General features: G+C 51.1%; 1 protein-coding gene across 7 annotated transcripts in view; it reads right to left on the minus strand.

Annotated features, from left to right (window-relative positions):
* TRAPPC9 (trafficking protein particle complex 9) overlaps positions 1 to 12,601 on the minus strand; it is a 538,722-nt gene that overhangs the window by 110,516 nt on the left and 415,605 nt on the right. The window lies entirely within an intron of this gene.

The raw sequence follows: 12,601 nt of genomic DNA on the forward strand, positions 1-12,601 counted from the left end.
TGGTTTCATGTCTGTCGTGTTATATACATCTTGATGTAATTACACATACTATTATGGATGGGCTCACTCAGGCGAGTTCATAATGGAGGAAGTCACAGTCTCTCAACAAGTATCAGCGGATGAAGAAATTAGGTTCAGAAATGCAGAAAACAGATGTCTCCTGGGCACTAATATTAAACAGCCAACGTGGCTCTCAGAAACAGATCTGCAAGCCTCTTCCCCTTTCCCTACATAAATTAAAGCCTCAGAATTTAAGTTGTAATCAAAAGGGAAGAATTTAGTTCCTGACATTCTTCCCTGATTAGGGAAGTGAGGAGAAAAACCCGCTTCCTTTTGGGCGCCTGGGTGGCTCAGATGGTTGGGCGTCTGCCTTCGGCTCAGGTCATGATCCCAGGGTCCTGGGATCGAGTCCCGCATCGGGCTCCCTGCTCCTTGGGAGCCTGCTTCTCCCTCTGCTTCTCTCTCTCTCATGAATAAATAAATAAATCTTTAAAAAAAAAAAAAAAAAAAAAAAACCCGCTTCCTTTTGCCTTTAGCAAGTTAATTGCATTCAACAAGCACACAGTATGTCTGAACCAGACAGGGATGGAGACACGAGAAGGACACTGAAATGATCAGACATGAACTTGAACTTGAGAGGCTTACATCCTGGTGAGGATGACAGCACGGGAACGGAGGACTGCACTCACCAAGCCTGAGGGCAGCTGTGTGGGGACAAAGCCGTGGCTGGGGGCGCAGAGGTCCCAGGGCTCCAGGGGAAGGGAGACTAGAGCTCCCAGTCTCTCCTGCCAAAGGGCCTGGCACAGGGGGGCCACGGGATCACCTGGATGGGAGCACCTAGGTGGAGGGGCACCGTGGAGTGTAGACACAGCCATCGAGCATCCAGGCAAGCTAGAGAAGGCAAGGCTGGCCGCACAGCAACAGGCCTCCGCCCAGCACAGCAACCTGTTAGACTCCCTGCTTCCCTCTCCACCCCTAAGTCCTTCTTGGCTATTTTGGACTTCTTTCAATCCTTCCAAAATACCGTGTGCTCTCTCTGAACTACCTCCCACATCCGTGCTCTCTGCCTGGAAATGTTTTCCCTCCCCTGTTCCCTCCTATCTTGGTTCATCCTTTGAGTCTCCAGCCTACCCTGAGCTCCGTCCCTGCTCCGAAGGCACTCAGGTGTCCCCATGGCAATCCACACCAGCTGTGCCGGTCCTCCAGCGCTCAGCCTGGCCGCCCACCTCACAGCTGCATGAGGGCCCAGCCCTGGCCTGGGGCCTGCACCAGTGCCTGGTTCACAGACTTGCTGTCTGATGAATAAACAAATTCAGGATGGGTAAACATCCTAGACAAGCAGTATAGGGGTCACGCTTCTGTCACCTCCGGAGCCCATGGCCCTCAACATTCGGCCCAGAGGCTGAGACCTGAAAACTTCCCTACCCCGAGCCCAGTGCCTGACTCTTGCTGGTACTGTCTGCAGACGCTGGGGGCTTTCTCCACCCCAAGCTCCAGTGCTCCACACCAACCTCATGTCAGCTGGGCAGGCGTGAAAGCAGGCTCATTCCGGCCAAGCTGAACTCTCCAACAGATTGGGGACCACACAGCGGCACTGAAGCCCTGAGCAAACAGCACCTGCCCCCTGCCGCTAGAACTGTGGGTTCCAAATGCTCTGCACTGAGTGCTGAGTCTTGGCACCGCCGCTGATGAGCACCAGTCTACCTATATTCTCTCATTTTGTTTCACCATCTGGAAATGGGCTCAAGAGCAACACGAACTTCACAGGACTGTCCTGAGAACAAATGGAACAGCAGTCCTGGCCACAGTGAGCACAGCATAAATGTCCCCTATTGTGAATGTTCGCCCCTCTCTCCTACCATTGTCCCCCCCTCGCCTCAGGGATTCAGCCACCACTGCTGGGGCCTCAGGCTCCTCTGGGGATCTTACCCCACCACAAGCAATTCACCAAAGTGCTTCCAGAGATAATTCGCTCCCTGAGAAAAATTCCCCAAATGCCATCTTCACCATCCCATCATGCAGAGTCTAGGTGTGAGGAACTGAGAGTAGGATTGCTAGAGATTTTGCACGGCACGTGGAACGATCACATGTGGTCCTGGGACAACCTGGGCATTAGGACTCATTCATTTACCTCATTCACTCACTGGGTCAACAAGGAGCTGCTGGAGTGGACATTTAGGGTAAGGCCCTGGGGTGGCTGGGGATGCACAGCTAAGACTGACTCAAGACTCAAGGAGCTCACAGGCTTGTGGGAAGACAGAGCTGCAAACAGACAATGCCGGCTTCCAGCAATCCCCCTTCTGGGGGGGCAGGACACCCAAAACAAGTGAGAGCAGGGACTCAAACAGATACTCGCACGCCCTGTGTGTGGCATGAATCACAGGAGCCAAAAAGTGGAAGGAACCCAAGTGTCCATGGACAGACGGATGGATAAGCAACTTGTGGTCTGGACACACAATGGAGTACTGCTCCGCACTGAGAGGAAGGAAATGCTGGCCCACGCTGCAACACGGATGACCCTGAAGATCTCACACTGAAATTCGGTCACGGGACGCCAGCGACCATGTGCACCCACTTCTCCAAGGACCCCGGCGTCCTCACGTTCACGGTCACAGAAAGGAGCGTGGCAAAGGTGGCAGCACAGGCGGCTTGTTCCCATCCACTCGAAGGGGAAACCAAGGCCACAGGGCGCACGAGCTGCCGTGCCCACACCCAACCCCAAGGCCCCGCTGGCCCTGCCCCCTGAAAGGGGCCAGGGGCAGCTTTCCCGCCCAACCCCGCAGATGCCCCATCACCCGGGTGCGTCACCACAGCTCGGTGAGGGGTGCCCACTTCTCGGCACAGGGGGTGGGGGCATGGGAGCCAGCAGGGGAGGGTCCTGCCAATTTCCATCCCCCCAATGGCAGCCGAGGCCCCTCGGGGAGACAGCGCCCCTCAGCTCCATCACCTTGGACAAACCAAATCCAATATTCCTCATGGGGAGCCTGCATGGTAGAAACCGGCATCTGGGATGTGCTGGACCTCAGGGGTGACCTGCACGGCCCCTGCCCAGCCCAAGTCAGGATGGGGGCAGTGACTCCCTATAGGCACACCCCACGTCATGGATGGGACCAGTGCGCACCCAGACCTCGGGACTCTGCACTCGGCACTCCCACCCCCACTGCTTGGAGCCCACGGGGCAGACATAGTCAGTGACAGGCTGACACAGGGAAGGAGGGGGCATGCAAAGGCAGGCCCAGGCCTCACACGGAGTCCAATTCTGGTCAAGTCAAGCTCCAGAATGGAGGACCCTCTCTGCCCACATCTTCTTGCCCGCTCTTGCCCACTAGCCCCCTGTAGCTTCCTCCTCTGAGCTGTGCTCAGGCTCTACCTGATCAGACTCACAGGTTGAGCTGGGTGCCTGGCTGGATGGCGGAGGAGGCCCGAAGCCACCCCGGCCTGTTTGCTCTACTTTAAGACAATGCGGAGAGCTTGTCTCCGTTATGGACTCTGAGCTCCTAAAAAGCTTATTCTCCCCAGAACCAGGCATTTAGGTCCACAGTGGGGTTCAGAAATACCTGTGGTTGTCTGTGACTGGCTGCCTGGCTCCCCAGGAGGAAGAGGGGCTCAGCCTACTGGTTGGGCCACCTGCTTTCACAGCAGCTGAAGATAATGGGCTTTCTCAACTCCAGCACCCAGGTAACATTACCTGTGCAAACAGCCACACTCCTGAGTAAATGGCAACCCACTCTCAGTTCCCAGAAATTTAATTTTCTCAAGAGGAACTGCTCAATATTAAGAATTTATTGGCTGGGAAGGTCTCTGTCTTTATGAATACGACACTGTACGGTGTTTAATTTTCATGGATAATGACTGAATGATTGTTTTTCTTTCTTTCAACCCACAGATCTGAATGTTCTAATTTTAACATGCAACACACGGTATTAAATTACTTCCCAAGGTGAGGAGCATGACAGGAAGAGAATCTCACTGGGGAAGAGTGCAGAGCTTTCCTGGAGGGAGAGGGGACCGCGGAGTCCAGCACACACACAGGGCAAAGACCGCCCCCCCCCAGGAGGGGCAGGCACCTCACTGCATCGGAACTTCCTTCCTCTTCCACCTGGCTGACTCCTACTCCGTCTTTCGGACGAAGCACAAGTGCCCCTATGTAGAGTGCCCCCCACGTACATACAGTCACATAGTATTTTTTTTAAGATTTTATTTATTTATTTGACAGAGGGAGACATAGTGAGAGAAGGAACACAAGCAGGAGTGGGAGAGGGAGCAGCAGGCTTCCCGCTGAGCAGGGAGCCCGATGCGGGGCTCGATCCCAGGACCCTGGGATCATGACCTGAGCTGAAGGCAGATGCTTTTTTTTTTTTTAAAGATTTTATTTATTTATTTGAGAGAGAGAGAATGAGGGATAGAGAGCACAAGAGGGAAGAGGGTCAGAGGGAGAAGCAGACTCCCTGCCGAGCAGGGAGACCGATGCAGGACTCGATCCCGGGACTCCAGGATCATGACCTGAGCCGAAGGCAGTCGCTTAACCAACTGAGCCACCCAGGCGCCCTGAAGGCAGATGCTTAACGACTGAGCCACCCGGGCGCCCCACATAGTATCTTGACAAAGCTCTTCACGGCTATACTCCAAGGATTATAGCGATCAATGCCTCAATATCTGTCTCCCTGGCTGCATCATGAGCACCTTTTTTCATCTTTCAAGTGCCAGCGTCTTGCACAATGCCTGGGCCCCAGTGGTAGCTCGATAAATGTTGAAGTCACTTCATGAATGAAAGCATGCATGCATATTTGAATGACTGCAGGTATGCAGAAATGGGTGGTTTTCATCAGAGACCGACCTTCACTGGTACGGGATCGCCCCCAACGCTCACCGCTAGAGAGGGGAGAGTAGGACCCTCGGAGGGGATTACTCTGGCATCACCACGGGATAGCTGCTGGAACCCTCAGCACGGAACCAGGCACATGAGGCTATTACTATTCAATACGTGAGGACACAGAGTCTCGGAAAGGTTGGGAACTTGCCTGCTGTGACAGATGGCCATGAGGCCTGGCCCATTACCCAGCAGCACAGGGTACTACCAGGGAGTGTGGCTGGGTTTCTTGGCTAACACAAGCCCGCCTCCCTGCCCAGGAGGCACGGGCTGGATGCAAGCACACTCCCAGGCAACACTGGCCCAGTTCTGTGTGGACTCCTCTGTGGCCACCACTCAGCACTGCAAGCCTGACCACAGCCACCACATGGCTGGTCTACTTCCATCCTTGTTGCTCAATCGGCCATAGCAGCACAACCTGCCACCATGGGGAAACACAGGAAGCAGCCTTTCCAGGAGGACTTAGAAGTTTTAGGCAATGGCCTCTTACTTGGGGTGGGTCTCTAAGAGGGGATGGCTTCTGTCAGTCCTACACTGGGACTCCACTTTTCCAGTCCCTGAACCAACAAGACCCATGGTGGAGCAGGGTGAGGAGGGGTCATCTTCCTCCCGAGGGGAGTGACCAGGAATGGCCAATGCCAGCCCCCAGTGAGAGCACAGACCACCATGCAGATTACTTGGTGATCCTGAGGAGTGGTGTCCTTCCTGGGAGTCATCACTTGTGCTGAATCGGTCCCGAGCCCCCATCCCACCACCCACTCAGGTCAGCATCCCCCTGCCACCATGGCCCCAGCGCCATCCAGAGGCAACCCCCCTGTTGGGAAAACGCATCCCCTGCAGAATCCGATGAAGGACTAGAGCCCAGGGACTGGCCAGGCGGTGGAGAAAAGCAGTTAAGTTTCTCTCCTCTCCGTTTGTGGCCACCATGTGAAGACCTACTTTCTCTTTCAAAAAGAAGACATCAAGCCCCCTCCTTGGCTCATGACCGGGTCCCTGCAAAGCACTCTGTGATTCACTATAATCAAAGAGATGGAGGGGAAGTGAGATTGCATGCGCAGTGCCAGCAAAAGGAGTCAGCTGCACTTCTTTTGGTTTTGGGTTTCATCTAGGATCGAATGGGCCACATGACTCATAGGCACAGAGAAATTCACTCACAGAGTGGTGACCAATTCCCAGTACAGGAAACGCTCCCAGACAAATTCCAAGTCTCAGACTCAAAGACATACAACTTGGTCCTGGAGAGGGGGACACGGAAGGGTACAAATGCCAGGAACACTCCTGTTGGGGCGTGCTCTGTGGCAAGTGCTTTCCATGCTCCCTTCAACCGGCGGGAGGCTACAGTTGCACCCTGCAGACGGAGGACCCGAAGCCGGGAGGGCGGAGCAGGGATTCCCTGGGAGCTCCTTCTAACCCTGGTGTGCTAGTGCCATAGCATGGCAGCTCCAGAAAGGGAAGAGGGCGTGCTCAACAATGCTGCTACCAGATCAGCAAAAGTCAAAAAGTTTGAAACGCCCCCATAATGGCAAAGCTATGGGAATACAGGCACAAGACTCACACTGCTCTATCGGAAAGGGAGAAAGTTCGCTATGAATACAGTTTTCCAAGGCAAACAGTTCAATGAAAAAATAACAAGATGTGAAACAGCATATACTTTTGTGTAAAAACAAAAAAAGTCTATGTGTTACTTAAGAGTTTCAGGAGAAATTCCGAAGTACGTGTAAGGAATGAAGAAAAATGGGCATTTGGGGAGAATGGGCAAGAGGGGAACACCCTTTAAAAAAATTTGAACCATGTGCATATTTTACACATTTAAAATAAAAATTTTAGAAAAAATAAACAGTACAGCTCTGCTGGTAACATTATGAAACCAGGCTGGGAGCAGCTGCAGACCTGAAACCGTGCGGGGCATGATGGAGCTCCTAGGTCAGGGCTGATAAAAGTCAGCACGCTTCATCCCACTCAGAAGGGAGAGGAGCTCAGCAAGCAGGTGGCTGGCAGATTTGGGTTTAACATGCACATTTTCATGTTTCTTTTTTTCCTGATTCTTTCCAGGGGTGTAAAATTAAGACCTCAGAATATGGCATATTACTCCCTCTTCCAAAAAAAAAAAAATATATATATATATATATATATATATATATATATATATATATATATATATATGCCAGACTTTCGAGGCAGATCGCACCACGGTGCTTGCAAAACAGAAATAGTGCCTAATGAATGCATCCAGGATGAGGAGCTTGGAAATGATTAGTTAGAGGAGCAAGTTAGTGTGTGAGTAATTACAAAGTTGCCAAATGGCACTGGGGCTTTGGAAACTATTCCAATAGCATATTTCTGTATTAATTTGCTTTCGGATGTGAGCCATAAAATTATACAGCTGAGCTAATAAAGCTAATTACCTGCATGCACAACCCCTCCCTTTCAGCCCGATAAGCCACCACAAAACAGTCTGGTGTCTGAGCCTGGACATACAAACGCAAAGCCAGCTGACCAGTCAGTTATGCAGTTGCCTTTGTCGATCACTCTTACAGGCAAAACTGCAACGTCCCATAAGAAAGGCAAAGGTGGCAACAGCTACTGTTTCTTAAATACACAGATCACAGCATTTGGGGCAAGAGATCGATAAAGGATGACGGTGACTATAATCCCTGTCATCACTTCTATTAGAACATTTCCAAAGTGCTTCCCATGAGAGAGGCTCTTTGGTAAAGGTATAATATGTATCTTTTCAATTTAATATTATCTTTAAATTAAGACTTTAGAACCTGACGGGTATAAGGTAGGGACTGCTATTTCTGTTCAAAGATTTTTTTTTTTTAACTTGGGTGCATGGTGAGAGTAAGAAAGCTGACACAGCTATGGAGCGGCAGGATCAAGCAGTCTGACCCTAGAGCCCATGTTCTGGACCTCACTTTCTGACAGTTTACTGTAAACATTGTGTCAATTCTTCACAGTAAACCTGGGTGTGGTGTGGACCCATGACCTCCACTTGACAGACAAGGATCTTTCTGTGCACAGGGCACGTCTCAAGCCAGGGCCCCTAGGCTGCCAGTGGTGGTGGAGTCAGCCCTGGCACCCAGCATGGAGCTGGACGAGCCAGCTCCCTCCAGCCAGATCTGTCGGGAACTCTCCGTGGTGCTGAAAAAGCTCCCTCCCTTTAAACCCCTTTGTAGTCACCCGGGACACAGCAGTCACATCTCCAAGTAGTCAGTAGTCATTGTCCCGAGATTCTGCTCCTGTCCCTTACAAGGGCAGGGATGGTAACTCTGCAGCAGGACTGTGGAACCCCTGTTGGTGTGGACCCAGGCTTTGTGGGTCTCCTAGGCCACATCCACAGATAATAATGAACAACGCATGTGCCTGAACCAAAAGAGAACACAAGCTCCCAGCTCAGGTTAGCACAACTCTCATTCTGCCTCTGGGGCCTCCCACAGGTAGCATCTAACTCCCCAGCAAGGAATGGCAAATTCCATTTATGGTGCCCTCGTGCTCGCCACTTCTGCCTTAAAGACATAGCTGAGTTACCTGGAGTCATTGCCCTTTGCTCACTCCTCCTAGGGGGTCACAAATCCTTGGAGGTGGTGAGCCATGAGGCCCAGGGTCCAGGACTGGACCTAGCTCAGTGTTAACTTCTTCTGCCCTCCCCTCCCCAAACCAGCAAGGTCAATGAGCAGGCAGCCACGCCTTCCCAACTGCTTAGCTGAATTCAGAGGACTGCTTGTGGTCGTGAGCCGCAGGAGAGTAAGTGATGTCCCTGGTCACCAGCACTGTGCCTGGCACACAGCAGGTGCTCAATAAATGCCTGCTGCTTTTTCCTGAGCCTGTATTATGTGTAAGTTACCTACAGATCATCTCATACAGCCCTTACAACAATGTCAGGCCAATGAAACCTCTTCAGGGATGGTAAGAAACTTTCCCAAAGTCACACAGCCAAGAAGGGGGAGTGTGAGGTTCACATTCAGTTCCTCGACTCCAAGTGCACTGCTCATTCCCTGCCAGACCTTCTCCATACATGCCACACATTTCCAGGGAGATGTATCTTAACTCCACAGTGTAGCAGAGAGACTGGGTCAGGATCCCATCTTTAAGATGTCTTTAAAGGAACAGAAGGCACCTCACTGAGGGCAAAAGTCTCTTGGACCCTAAATGGCTCATTCTTCCTCCTGTGAGGTGATCCATGAGGTTCTGAAGTAGGACCTGAGGGTAGTGGGGACACAGATGTGTTCAGCAACATTGGCTCAAGCCCATACAGGGCATTGGTGTGTCCTACAGATAAGATAATGGTACTTAGTTCCAGCATCGCATGGCATGTGTAAGCGAGGTCCCCTCCCGGAAAGTTGGGGACGGGGAGAGATGATGTTTCCTGCATGGCAAGCACAGCCCCAATCTGGCCAACAGTGAGCACCAACACAATACCTGGCAGGCTGTCCCTCAGCTTTGGGCTCCCTCCTAATTCCCGCAGTAATATTGGTTACCCTGGGCTCCAAACATCTGTTGTCATAACTGATCCCCCAACTAAGCCAGGGTGAGCACCTTGGGGGCAAAGACCAGGTTTCCTACCTCCAAGTCTCTAATTCAGATCTACAGAGCTGGGAGGCAGTAAAAGTCAACTGAATAAGTGAGTTTTTCCAGGAATAATGCAGAAGGAATTGTACTGGTAGCTTTAAGTTATAAATTGTACAGGGCCACAGTTTATCACCAAGTCACTACCCACACAAGCTTGAGTAAGTGAATATTTATTGAGCACCTACTACAGGAGGCCCATGCTTATAGAAGATACACAACCGAACATAACAGGTAATCCCCATGCTCAGAGAGACCTCGTGCTATATTCCTTTTCCACATATACGGCTCTGGTTTTCCACTGTAACCCTTTAGAGCAGAAGTGGGTGTCAGGTACCTGGAGCCCAACAGGAACCCCAATCCTGGCAGTGATCCTCTATTTCAACTCAACACCCTGTAAAGGCCTTACCAAGAGACAGAAAGAGACAGCAGAGACAGACCTGCACTGCCCTGTACATCTTTGCAGACTCTTGTGCCAAATTCCCAAAAGGCAGCATAATCCCGCAACACAGACACAAATCCGTCATGGCAACAGCAGGCCCACAGAGAGTGGGGTGGGGAGGAGGGCACTTCATTGCTCCACCAGAGCCGTCTTCTAAAAGGAGTCTGAGGACACCACTCCCTTGCTCAGAATCTGGGAGTGGCCACCTGCAGCTCTTGGGATAAAAATCCAACTCCCTAGAACCTCATACAAGTTCCCCATGATTTTCTCTCCTTGTTGACCTCTCCCTTTGCACACCTTGCACCCAAGAATGTGTACCAGCTGTGCTGAGCTACAAGTACTTCTTACAACAGATGGTGCAGTCTCCTGCCTCGGTACCCTTACTCTTGTGCTCCCCTGCCTGGAACCGTCTTCAGCCATTCTAATGACCGAAGCTTCAATCTCACCTCACCTGGGATGTCCTCTCTGATCCAGCCCCAGCCTAGAAGCAACCCTTTCCTTCTCCCCTGGCTGTGATGGCTGCACCCTGTAGTGTGTCTGTCCTGTACCTGCCATATGCATCTGTCCCCGCATGCCCCCCCATTCCAGGGATTCACATCAAGTATCTGTCAACACCCACTATGTGTACTGTGTTAGCTGCTAGGCACGAAAGGCCAACTAAGATGAGAGCATTCCTACTTTTAAGGAGCCCAGTCTTTTGTGCAAGGATTATATATTATTATTGGTCATTCATCATTATTAATTAAACTTAGTATTTTTGCACAGCCTTTTTATTTATAGCATTCTCATGTATATTCAGTTAATATTCTACGTGTCCTGGGGACCATGAATGCTTGCTTCCAAATCTTTGAAAAACAGCTAGATGCAAGGAAAATGCAGAAAGCTAATAACATACCTTCCTGCTCATCTTCTGCTAGACCATTAGCAGTGAAATATTTGGTAATGTACTGCAATTTGAAAACACTGAGCAGTTTTTGAGACCTTGTCTTTATTCACGGAACTGAAGCTTACCATGAACTGGTCTTGTATTTTAGAAAAAAAAAAAAGATTGCTCAACCAACTCTTCCCTGGATGATCCTGTAGCCCAGGGGCCAGCCAGACTCTCCTCTGAGCCCACGGGCCTGAGTTCTACCAGCCTCGTCCCTCGATCTGAACTCCCAGTTGTTGCCCACAGCCTATTGAGCAAAAGCTGGAAGCCCATTGCCCGAGAGTGCTGACAGTCGCTTCCAAGCTGGCTTCCAGGTGCATGTCCTGGAGGGGGCAGGCCTGTACCTTGGGTGTCCCCCCAGGAAGATGGATTGTCTGAACCCCACGTGCCAGATCTGGAGAAACTACAGGTGCAGGGACTTAGCCCAGCCCCACTTCAGCTCAAATAAATTAGCAGATTGTCATAAATAGAAATTACACTAATGGAAAGACTGCTTTAAGTGATTAATGAGCCTCTTTCCCATGACTGTGTTTTCCAATCTGCACTGTGAACTTTAAGAATGCTGATGTGGGTTGTTCTCATCCCAGTAGGGGTGGCCTGCATCTCGGCTCAGCTCCCTGGGGTCAGCGACCCAACTGGACAGAAAATGCCACATGGCCCAGTGAGCTGCCAAGGGACAGTCTGCAATGGTTCATCTCTGCCCGTCCTGTTGGGCAGAAGGTGGAGCAGGTGAAGTGGGGAGAACCCCACAGGGGGGCCAGCACCAATCAGCAGGGTGCCCGAGGAATACCACAACCTCATTCGGCCTTTGGAAAATGGGGGTAGTACAAAGGTCTTGGCAGAGACCAGATGCTCTTCTGCTGTCCCCAGCACAGAGCCAAGAGCACACACTCTGAAGCCAGATGCCTGGGTGCAAATCCGAGCTCCGCCCCTCACTGGCTGGAGACCTGGGACAAGTGAGAGAATCTCCTTGAGTCTCAGTTTCCCCATCTGTGGAATGTGCCTAAAACTACTTCCTAGGGGTCTTTGTGAAAATTAAGTGAGCCCATCCATATAAATCACTCAGAACAGTACCTGGCACTTAGTAGGTGCCAGATAGGTGTGAGAGGTCATTTCGTGACTCTGTTATATAGAGATGCACATGCACAGTAATTATCACACCTAAAGGACACGGAAGGTGTACCAGCAGGACACGCGCCCAATCACCACACTGTGCATATCGGTCTGTGTGATGTTCATACGCACACTATACCACATGTGCGCATGCACACCACACTCACATGTGCCCACACATAGAGACACCACACACTCTCACACACAGATCTGAAACAGTGCTCTGCGTGCTCAGGAAGCCCTTTCCCACTCTCCTGAGCCAAATCTGAAATCTATGCTGTGTGCCAAACCGACTCCTTTCAAAGGAATTTTAAGGTGTGCACGGCTACCATGTCTGGATTTGGGGGAGACAGCCATCAAGTCTGGGTCCACAGGCCAAAGAGCCGGGGCAATGGTACAGCCTCAGAGGTTGGGCACAGTGCTTCTCTAGGCTGGCAACGCTGCTCCACCATGGGATGAAAGGCCTCGGAACCAAGTGATCAGCAACAGCTTGAGAAGCTGAACTCCCTCAAGGCAAACACAAAATACAACCCTGCATTTCACTTAAGATGATCAAGAAATCAGCCATACTGACAACAGGAGCTGTTTGTATTAAAGTCATTTAGATTAAACATTTTCTCCTGACATGACTACTAGAAAAACATAGTGCACCGTGTTTTGAAGGGATCTTGTTTTAAGA

This window comes from Zalophus californianus, chromosome 4, assembly GCF_009762305.2.
Source record: "Zalophus californianus isolate mZalCal1 chromosome 4, mZalCal1.pri.v2, whole genome shotgun sequence".
NCBI lineage: Eukaryota > Metazoa > Chordata > Mammalia > Carnivora > Otariidae > Zalophus > Zalophus californianus.